Below are 11,266 nucleotides of genomic sequence, written 5' to 3'. Positions count from 1 at the left end.
AAGAGGATCTCTTTTGCACTGCTGGTGGGAATGCAAATTCATCCATATTGCTGATTGTTTCTGGAAAACAGTATGGAGAGTCCTTTAAAAATTAAAAATAGAGGGGCGCCTGGGTGGCTCAGTCGGTTAAGCGTCCGACTTCAGCTCAGGTCACGATCTCGCAGTCTGCGAGTTCAAGCCCCGCGTTGGGCTCTGGGCTGATGGCTCAGAGCCTGGAGCCTGCTTCCGATTCTGTGTCTCCCTCTCTCTCTGCCCCTTCCCCGTTCATGCTGTGTCTCTCTCTGTCTCAAAAATAAATAAAACGTTAAAAAAAATTAAAAAAAAATAAAAATTAAAAATAGAACTACTCTACAACCAAGCAATTGCACTACTAGGTATTTATCCAAGGGATACAGGTATGCTGTTTTGAAGGGGCACATGCATCCCAATGTGTATAGCAACACTATCGTCAATAGCCAAAGTATGGAAAGAGCCCAAAAATCCATCGATGGATGAATGGACAAAGATGTGGTATCTATATACAATGGAGTTTTACTCAGCCATCAGAAAGAATGAAATCTTGCCATTTTTAACTACGTGGATGAAACTAGAGGGTATTATGGTAAGCGAAGTTAGTCAGAGAAAGACAAATATCATATGATTTCACTCATATGAGGACTTTAAGATTCAAAACAGATGAACATAAGGGAAGGGAGACAAAAATAATACCAAAACAGGAAGGGGGACAAAGCATAAGAGACTCAAATATAGAGAACAAACAGAGGGTTGCTGGAGGGGTTGTGGGAGCGAGGATGGGCTATATGGGTAAGGGACATTAAGGAATCTACTCCTGAAATCATTGTTGCCTAGATGCTAACTAACTGGGATGTGAATTTAAAAATCAATTAATTAAAAATAAAGGCAGAAATGAATTAATTAAATTAAAAATAAAAATAGAAAAGGAAAAAGCCACTCTCCTCTTCAATTTTTATAATTATTATTGTTCCCACAGAGCCTAAATGCCACAGTCACTTGATTTCCCAGAGCCTTGCCCTCCACCTTCCTTCATCCTCCACCACTCCTGAGCGAATGGCGCCACCATGTGCATATGTAAAACTACTAACAGCTTGAAAGGATGCCCACTGAAATCACGATGGCTTTTGCTGCTGGGGAAAGAGGGGAGAAATTAGATGGAAAAGAGAAGAAAGAGGAATTCAAAGTTTGTGAAGGCATTTTATTTCTTTTATTAAAAATAAATATTGAGGGGTGCCTTGTGGCTCAGTCAGTTGAGCGTCGGACTTCGGCTCAGGTCATGATCTCACGGTCTGTGAGTTCAAGTCCCACGTCCGGCTCTGTGCTGACAGCGTGGAGCTTGGAGCCTGCTTCAGATTTTGTGTCTCCCTCTCTCTCTGACCCTCCCCTGTTCATGCTCTCTCTCTGTCTCAAAAATAAACATTAAAAAATTTTTTTAAAGATTGAAGCAATTATGAAAAAAATGTTAATACTTACAAATCCTAGTTGGGAAAGCTTTATTATATTATTTTTTAACTTTTTGTATTTTTCCAAATTTATCCCTCCCCACTCCCTATATAAAACTAAGAAAGTAAGTCCGAATACTGTTACATCAAAAATTAACACGGACATACACACAAACACAAACACAAACACACAGGGCAAAATCACATCAGTATATACCCAAAATTGTTACATTTGTATGAAAAAAAGCCGGACGCCTGGGTGGCTCAGTCAGTTAAGCTGCTGCCTTTGGCTCAGGTCACAATCTCGTGGGTTCATGAGTTCGAGCCCCACATTTGACTCTACCCTGGTGGTGCGGAGCCTGCTTGGGATTCTCTCTCTCCATCTGCCCCTTCTCCACTTGTGCTCTCTCTCTCTCTCAAAATAAATAAACTTTTAAAAAACATCCAAAAGCCACACAATGCAAAAACTGTTGTTTACTCAACTGTGTCTCACTGATGCTCATTTGTCCTTCCTTAGAGCCAAACACTATTACCAATTTCTTAGTATGCCTGAAAAGATATTTAATGCATTTACAAGCACATACTTTACCAATTCTATAGGCAAAAGGGAGGCATTTTTCAACATGTTGCTTTGTTCAACATGAAATATAGAATTGATCTTGTTAATACATATAGAGATCTCTGGTTCTGTATAGCTTCGTAGTATTATAGTGTGTTGATATGCCATAAGTTAATCAAGTTGATCCTGTAAGATGGGTATCTATTATTTTGCCGTCTTCTGCTATTAGAAATAAAGTGAACTTGGGGCGCTGAGCTGGCTCAGTTGCTAGAGCATGTGACTCTAGATCTCAGGGTTTTGAAGTCAAGCCCCACATTGGGCGTAGAGCCTACTTAAAAAAAAAAAGAAATGAAATACAGCGAACTTCAATTAACTGTACAGAAATCATTTCACACATGTTTGAACATTATGTAGAATAAATTCCTAAAAGAGGAATTGCTAGATAAAGGGATTTGAACATTAAAAATTTTCTGAGCTTTTACCAGATTCTTGATAGAAGTTGTACTACTTTATGGCAATGAGTGATAAGGCTTTCCCCCTGTCAAACAGTAAAACCATTAGGTTTGAATTCAATGATTTTTCAACCTAATGAGTGAAAATGAGTAATGGCTTGTGGTTTTTTTATTAAAGTTTTTTGAGAGAGAGCAAGCGTGTGTGTGTGTGTGTGTATGTGTGCGCGCGTGTGCCAGTGGGGGAGGGGCAGTGAGAGAGAGAGAGGAAGAGAGAGAGAATCCCAAGCAGGTTCTGCGCTCTCATCACAGAGCTCAGTGTGGGCTCATGAACCATGTGATCATGGCCAGAGCTGAACTCAAGCGTTGGATGCTCAATTGACTGGGACACCCAGCCTCCCCTGTCTTGTAGTTTTTAATTGATACTTTTATATCATGACTGAAGTTTCCAGATGTCACGGAATTGTTTTAAATCTCTTTTCTGTGTTCCACATTCACATCCTTTGCCCGTTTTCCTTTTAGGAGCTTAGAGTTTATTTTTCTCTTTAATTTGTAGACACTTTTTTAAAAATAAGGAGTTAACTATTTGTCTTTGAATTTCATTGCAAATACCTTCCCAGTTGTTTGTTTCTTGACCTAGTTGTGGTGTTTTTGCTACAAAGATAATTCTGTTTAAAATAGTCAATATATTTGTTTAAAATGTATTTATTTCTAATCTCTATATCCAATGTGGGGCTCGAACTCATGGCCCCAAGATCAAGAATCACATGCTCTTCTGACTGAGCCAGCCAGGCGCCTCTAAAATAATCAATATTTGTTTACAAAAATAGTCAAACGTGTTCTCTGATGATTTCTGATTGATGGCCCTATTCAGTCCTTCCCTATACTAACATTTAAAGATAAATGTCCTACTTTTTCTCCATGTACATCTGTGATTCCATATTCCATAGGTAAGTATGAGTCCATCTGAAATTTATTTTGGTGTGAAGTACGACACAAACTTAGCGTTTTTCAGATAGGTCCCCAAGTCATTTAACATCATTTATTGAATAATCCATTCTTTCCCAGCTCATCTAAACACCACCTTTAGCATTTGCTACATTCCCACGCATATTTGAATTCATTTTTGGACATTCTAGTCTCTTCCATTGACCTGCCAAACAGCAGAACCACATTGTTTTAATCACTGTAGCTTTATAATATGCTTTAACATTTGGTAATGCTGATTACCCTTAGATTTCTTCTGTTTTAGAATTTTTCCTGGATATTCTTGCTTTTTATCTTTCAATGACTATAAAATCATTATGATGCTTCAGGGAAGGATCTATTAGTATTTTACTGGAATGACATTGAATTTATAGATTACTTGGTGAAAATGGATATATTTATGGTTTTGAGTCTTCTTATCCAAAAACAGTCTGCTTTTCATCAGTTCGAGTTCTCTTTTGGGTTCTTCAGTTTCATATGATGGCTTTATTCCTAGGGAGTTTGTATATTTCCTCCTGCAGTTATTTTTAATTGATCCTTTTTTGGAATTACTATAGGATTTTTTCCTTTCATTATATATTCTACGTTTGGCTCCGGCGACTCTGTTCTGCTAATCCTCTGGCGGTTTTCTGGGTTATTTAGGCAGGTGTAGATGGAATCTAAGTGATCAGCAGGACGTGCGGTGAGCCCAGCGTCCTCCTAAGCCGCCATCTTGCCGCAACTCTCTCATTATATATTCTAATAGATGTAGTTTGCGTGTATGAAGGCTATTGAATTATTTGGCAATTAGAAAATAATACACATAGATTAACTTTATGTTTTACTGATTTATATGTTACCTTCTTTCTTACACTGTCCAGGCCCTGGCTCTTCAGGACGCATTTTTTGGAGTGTGTTACTTGCTCTCTGTTGTTGTGACACTGGTTGCTTTATCTCCCTCCTCGTAGTATGTTTTGGACTATCCACCAGGTGTACTTTGATTTGTTCGTTGATGTAGCTCTGGAAAAGAAAACAAACCAAAAACAGAAAAAGCAAAAACACCAGCTACAGCAGAATGATGGAGTGGGGGCATTGTTAATGGAAGAGGCTATATCCCATACAAAGAAAGAAATGACAGGAGTGGAGAAAAGGAAAGAATAAAAATTGACCAGAGAAACTATATGACTTAATCCAGAGAGAGAAAGAGGAAAATAAAGGGGTTATAGAATAGGTATAAAGAGAATAGAGTAAATATGTCTGCTTAAACAAACCAACAAGCAGAGTACAACCCAACAAGCAGAGTAACCAGACTAGCAGAGGGAAGAAATAAGGAGAAAAGGAAGGAAAAAAAATATATACATATATATATTTTATATATATATATATATGAATATATATTAAGAATTGTCCAAGAATTAAATCAGGAAATGCAAAACTGCTGGGTAACTTGGAATCGATGGCAGCACTGATCTGGAGGAGGGGCTGTCTGGTTCATCAATGTCAATCCCACTCCTCTAGATACCAGTTACCAGGTGTGAAGGGGCGTGGATTGGTGTAGGCAGGTCCTACCTCCACTGTGGGCCCACTGGCTGTTCCCTGAAGCCCCACCTTGTTGGTGATGGGGAGAAAAATGGCAACACCCCAGTCTCTCCTCCCCGGACCGGGTGTCCCAAACCACTCTGTTCAGGCTGTCCTTGCAGTGCCAGGAGTGGGAATGAGGTGGTTTGTTCCGCTCCCACGACTCCTGCACCTCCCTGGCTGTCAGCTGGGATTTAAACCCCCAAGTCCTGGGGCGCCTGGGTGGCGCAGTCGGTTAAGCGTCCGACTTCAGCCAGGTCACGATCTCGCGGTCCCGGAGTTCGAGCCCCGCGTCAGGCTCTGGGCTGATGGCTCGGAGCCTGGAGCCTGTTTCCGATTCTGTGACTCCCTCTCTCTCTGCCCCTCCCCCGTTCATGCTCTGTCTCTCTCTGTCCCAAAAATAAATAAACGTTGAAAAAAAAATTAAAAAATAAACCCCCAAGTCCTAAAGGGTCCTGCTCTGTGCGCCCTGGTTCTGGGGAAGTGCTGCTCCCCACCACCGATATATGGCCTCTGGCTGGCGGGCTCAGGCGGGGTCTTTGTCCTTTAAGTGGTTATATACCTTCTTCCCACAGCACTTGAGGGAGAGGATTGCTTTCTCCCACTGTGGACTACACCCCTGAACTAGTTACCAAGACCGGGCTGGCTCCCCTTTCCCCTGGTGCACAAACAGGGCACCAAGCCCCAGTCCAGAGAAAACTCCGCAGTTGGAGACTGGATCTTTGTCCATCCCAGTATGTGGTTTTTCTCTTGTCCAGATACAGTCCTATGCTTCCGCAGCCACTCTTTCTCTTCCCTTTGTCTCTCCACACAAGGGGATCCCTACCATCTGTGCCTCCATGGCCAGTTTTATCTCTCCCAGTTTGTGATCACGCACCTATGGCCCACCAGGTTGTCCCTGTGGGCCCCTGGAGATGTCTTTGTCACTCTGCAGCCTGGACTCTTGGAATTCAAAGTCCTTGGGCCTCAATCAACACTGCTGTGTTTGAGGGGCCAGGGAACATCGGGTCCCCCTACCTCTCCGCCATGTTGGATTTCCTTGTTCACCCTTCTTTCTTAAAACCACAACCTTCTCCTTAGTTCATTTTTCTTGTGCTGAGTACATTCTTCAGTATCCCTTTCAGATATGGGCCATGACTGATAAAAAAAAAAAATCCCCAGTTGTTGCAAGCCTGAAGATGTATTTATTGTGCCTTCAACCTTGAATGATAATTTGGGGAGAGAAGTCTAGGTTCAAAATTGTTGTTCCATAGCAGTTTGAACCTACTGCTCATATTCTTTTTGCATCCAGTCTTCTAATGAAATAAGTACTATAAACTTCATTCTTCTTTTAGCAAATGATCCCAAGTCTTTTCTCTTTTGGATTAAAAAGATCTTTAACGTTCTGAATCTTGACTGTAGTATGTTACTTGTTTGACTTGCATATTCTGCCCACACTTCTGGAAACTATTTTAGTCAAAGGAGGTATGGTGCAGTGCTTTTGCCCCCCAGAGAACACTTGGCAATGTCTAGAGATGTTTCTGCTTATTGTAACTGGGGGGTGGGTAAGTTGCGGCTAAACATGTTATAATCCCCAGGAAAGCCCCCCACAGCAAAGAATTATCCAGCCCAAATTTCCAATAGTGCCAACAGCGAGAAAGCCTGAGTATAGCTATTTAAGTTCTAGGCCTAGGTCTAACCAAGTGGGGACCAGACAGAATTGGCCTCAGCCTTCCAGCAACAATTTCTGGCTTGGAGATTCAACCCTGAGTTTGCAACAAGGCTTACCTGGCCTTGTGGTAGTGTCAGCCACTGTTCGTTACTATAGTTTACCCCCTCTTTCCTCCTTCTGCAAATGCCTTATGGGTTGTTGTTGTGGGTTTTTTTGTTTGTTTTTTGGTTTGTTTGTTGTTGTTTTTTTTTTGGTCCAGAGAGAGGTGCATTACTTATTTTTGAGTGTGACTACATAGTAATATTTTATTTTTTTCTATAATTTATTTACTTTTTATAATTTACATCCAAGTCAGTTAGCACATGGTGCAACAATGATTTCAGGACTAGATTCCTTAAGCCCCTTACCCATTTAGCCCCATCGCCCTTCCCACAACCCCTCCAGCAACTATCTGTTTGTTCTCTATATTTAAGAGTCTCTTATGTTTTGTCCCATCGTGTTTTTATATTATTTTTGCTTCCCTTCCCTTATGTTCATCTGTTTTGTATCTTAAAGTCCTCATATGAGTGAAGTCATATGATATTTGTCTTTCTCTGACTGACAACTTTCATTTAGCATAATACCCTTTAGTTCCATCCACATAGTTGCAAATGGCAAGATTTCATACTTTTGGATTACTAATACTCCATTGTGTATATATATATATATACACACCACATTTTCTTTTCTTTTTAATTTTTTCAATGTTTTATTTATTTTGAGGGAGAGAGAGACAGAGTGCGAGCAGGAGAGGGGCAGAGAGAGAGGGAGACACAGAATCCAAAGAAGGCTCCAGGCTCTGAGCTGGCAGTACAGAGCCTGACATGGGGTTTGAATTCATGAACCACGAGATCGTGACCTAAGCCAAAGTCGGACACTCAATTGACTAAGCCACTCAGGTGCCCCCTATACCACATTTTCTTGATCCATTCATCTATCGATGGACATTTGGGGTCTTTCCATACTTTGGCTATTGTTGATAGTGCTGCTATACACATTAGAGTGCATGTGTCCCTTTGAAACAGGATATCTGTATCCCTGGATAAATACCTAGTAGTGCAATTGCTGGCTCATAGGGTAGTTCTATCTTTAATTTTTTGAGGAACCTCCATTCTGTTTTCCAGAATGGCTGCACCAGTTTGCATTCCCACCAGCAGTGCAAAAGAGATCCTCTTGCTCCACATCCTCACCAACATCTGTTGTTGCCTGAGTTGTTAATGTGAGCCATTCTGACAGGTGTCAGGTGGTATCTCATTGTGGTTTTGATTTGGATTTCCCTGATGCTGAGTGATGTTGAGCATTTTTTCATGTGTCGGTTGACCATCAGGGTGTCTTCTTTGGAGAAGTGTCTATTCATGTCTTTTGCCCATTTCTTCGCTGGATTATTTGTTTTTTGGTTGTTGAGTTTGGTAAGTTCTTTCTAGATTTTGGATACTAACCCTTTATGTGATACGTCATTTGCAAATATCTTCTCCCATTCCTTCAGTTGCCTTTTAGTTTTGCTGATTATTTCCTTTGTAAATAGGAAGCTTTTCTTTGTAAAGCAGAAGCTTTTTATTTAGCCAAGGTCCCAATAGTTCATTTTTGCTTTTGTTTCCCTTGCCTCTGGAGACATGTTGAGTAAGAAGTTGCTGTGGCCAAGGTCAAAGAGGTTTTTGCCTGCCCTCTCCTTGAGGATTTTGATGGCTTCCTGTCTTACGTTTAGGTCTTTCATCCATTTTGAGTTTATTTTCGTGTGTGGTATAAGAAAGTGGTTGAGGTTCATTATTCTACATGTCGCTGTCCAGTTTTCCCAGAACCACTTGCTGAAGAGACTGCCTTTATTCCATTGGATATTCTTTCCTGCTTTGTCAAAGATTAGTTGGCCATACCTTTCTGGGTCCATATGCGGGTTCTCTATTCTGTTCCATTGATGTGAGTGTCTGTTTTTGTGCCAGTATCATACTGTCTTGATGACTACAGCTTTGTAATACATACTGAAGCCTGGGATTGTAATGCCTCCAGCTTTTTCAAGCCCTTTCCAATCTTTTTCAAGATTGCTGTGGCTATTTGGGGTCTTTCTGTTTCCATACAAATTTTAGGATTGTTTGTTCTAGCTCTGTGAAGAATGCTGATGTTCTTTTGATAGGTATTGCATTGAATATGTAGATTGCTTTGGGTAGTATTGGCATTTTAACAATATTTGTTCTTCCTATCCAGGAGCATGGAATATTTTTCCATTTTTTGTGTCTTCTTCCGTTTCTTTCATAAACTTTCTATAGGTTTCAGTGTATAGATTTTTCACCTCTTTGGTTATATATATATTCCTAGGTATTTTATGGTTTTTGGTACAATTGTAAATGGGATCGATTCCTTGATTTCTGTTTCTGTTGCTTCGTATTGGTGTATAGGAATGCAAGCAATTTCTGTGCATTGGTTTTATATCCTGCCACTTTGCTGAATTCATGGATCAGTTATAGCAGCTTTTTGGTGGAATCTTTTGGGTTTTCCATATACAGTATCATGTCATCTGCGAAGAGTGAAAGTTTGACCTCCTCCTGGCCAATTTGGATGCCCATTATTTCTTTGTGTTGTCTGATTGCTGAGGCTAAGACTTCCAATACTATATTGAATAACAGTGGCGAGAGTGGACATCCCTGTCTTGTTCCTGACCTTAGGGGGAAAGTTCTCAGTTTTTCCCCATTGAGGATGATATTAGTGGTGGGTCTTTCATATATGGCTTTTATGATCTTGAGGTATGATCCTTCTATCCCTACTTTCTTGAGGGTTTTATCACAAAAGGATGTTGTATTTGCCAAATGCTTTCTCTGCATGTATTGAGAGGATCATGTGGCTCTTGTCCTTTCTTTTATTGATGTGCTGTATCACATTTATTGTTTTGCAGATATTGAACCAGCCCTGTATCCCAGGTATAAATCCTACTTGGTCGTGGTGAATAATTTTCTTAACTGATTCAGTTGGCTAGTGTCCTGTTGAGGTTTTTGTGTCCATGTTCATCAGGGAAATTGGTCTATAGTTCTTTTTAGTGGGGGTCTTTGTCTGGCTTTGGAATCAAGGTAATGCTGGCTTCATAGAAAGAGTTTGGAAGTTTTCCTTCCATTTCTGTTTTTAGGAACAGCTTCAAGAGAATAGGTTTTTAACTCTTCTTTAAATGTTTGGTAGAATTCCTCTGGAAAGCCATCTGGCCCTTGGACTCTTGTTTTTTGGGATGTCTTTGATTACTAACTTGATTTCTTTACTGGTTATGCATCAGTCCAAATTTTCTATTTCTTCCTGTTTAAGTTTTGGTAGTTTATATGTTTCTAGGAATTTGTCCATTTCTTCCAGATTGCCCATTTTATTGGTGTATAATTGCTCTTAATATTCTCTTATTGTTTGTATTTCTGTTGTGTTGGTTATGATCCCTCTTCTTTCATTCTTGATTTTATTTGGGTCCTTTCCTTTTTCTTTTTGACCAAAGTGGCTAGGAATTTATCAATTTTGTTATTTCTTTCAAAGGACCAGCTTTTTCTCTGTTCTACTGGTTTTGTTTTTGTTTCAATAGCATTGATTTCTGCTCTAATATTTATTATTTCCTGTCTTCTGCTGGTTTGAGGTTTTATTTGCTGTTCTTTTTCCAGCTCCTTAAGGCATAAGGTTAGGTTGTGTATCTGAGATCTTTCATCCTTCTTTAGGAAGGCCTGGATTGCTATATACTTTCCTCTTATGATGGTCTTTGCTGCATCCCAGAGGTTTTGGGTTGTGAAAATTGTTATTTTCATTGAATTCCATATACTTTTTAATTTCCTCTTTAACTTCTTGGTTAGCCCATTCATTCTTTAGTAGGATGTTCTTTAGTCTCCAAGCATTTGTTACCTTCCCAATTTTTTCTTGTGGTTGATTTCGAATTTCATAGTGTTGTAGCCTGAAAATATGCACGGTATGATCTCAATCTTTTTGTACTTGCTGAGGGCTGATTTGTGTCCCAGTATGTGGTCTATTCTGGACAACGTTCCATGTGCACTGGAGAAGAATGTATATTATGCTGCTTTGGGATGAAATGTTCTGAATATATCTGTTAAGTCCATATGGTTCAGTGTGTCATTCAAAGCCATTGTTTCCTTGTTGATGTTTTGATTAGATGACCTGTCCATTGCTGTGAGTGGGGTGTTGAAGTCCCCTACTATTATGGTATTATTACCAATGAGTTTCTTTATGTTTGTTATTAATTGATTTATGTATTTGGGTGCTACCACATTTGGCGCATAAATGTTTTCAATTGTTAGGACTTCTTGGTGGATAGAACCCTTAATTATGATATAATGCCCTTCTCCATTTCTTGATACAGTCTTTATTTTAAAGTCTAGATTGTCTGATGTAAGTATGGCTACTTCGGCTTTCTTTTGGTGACCATTAGCATGATCATCCCCTTACTTTCAATCTGAAGGTGTCTTTAGGTCTAAAGTAGGTCTCTTGTAAACAGCATTTTTTATCCATTCTGTTACCCTATGTCTTTTAATTGGAGTATTTAGTCCATTGACATTTAGAGTGAGTATTGGAAGATATGAATTTATTGCCATTATGTTGC

This window comes from Prionailurus bengalensis, chromosome E1 (genome assembly GCF_016509475.1).
Source record: "Prionailurus bengalensis isolate Pbe53 chromosome E1, Fcat_Pben_1.1_paternal_pri, whole genome shotgun sequence".
Taxonomy (NCBI): domain Eukaryota; kingdom Metazoa; phylum Chordata; class Mammalia; order Carnivora; family Felidae; genus Prionailurus; species Prionailurus bengalensis.
The sequence above is the reverse complement of the archived record's forward strand: the minus strand, read 5'-3'. Positions refer to the sequence as shown.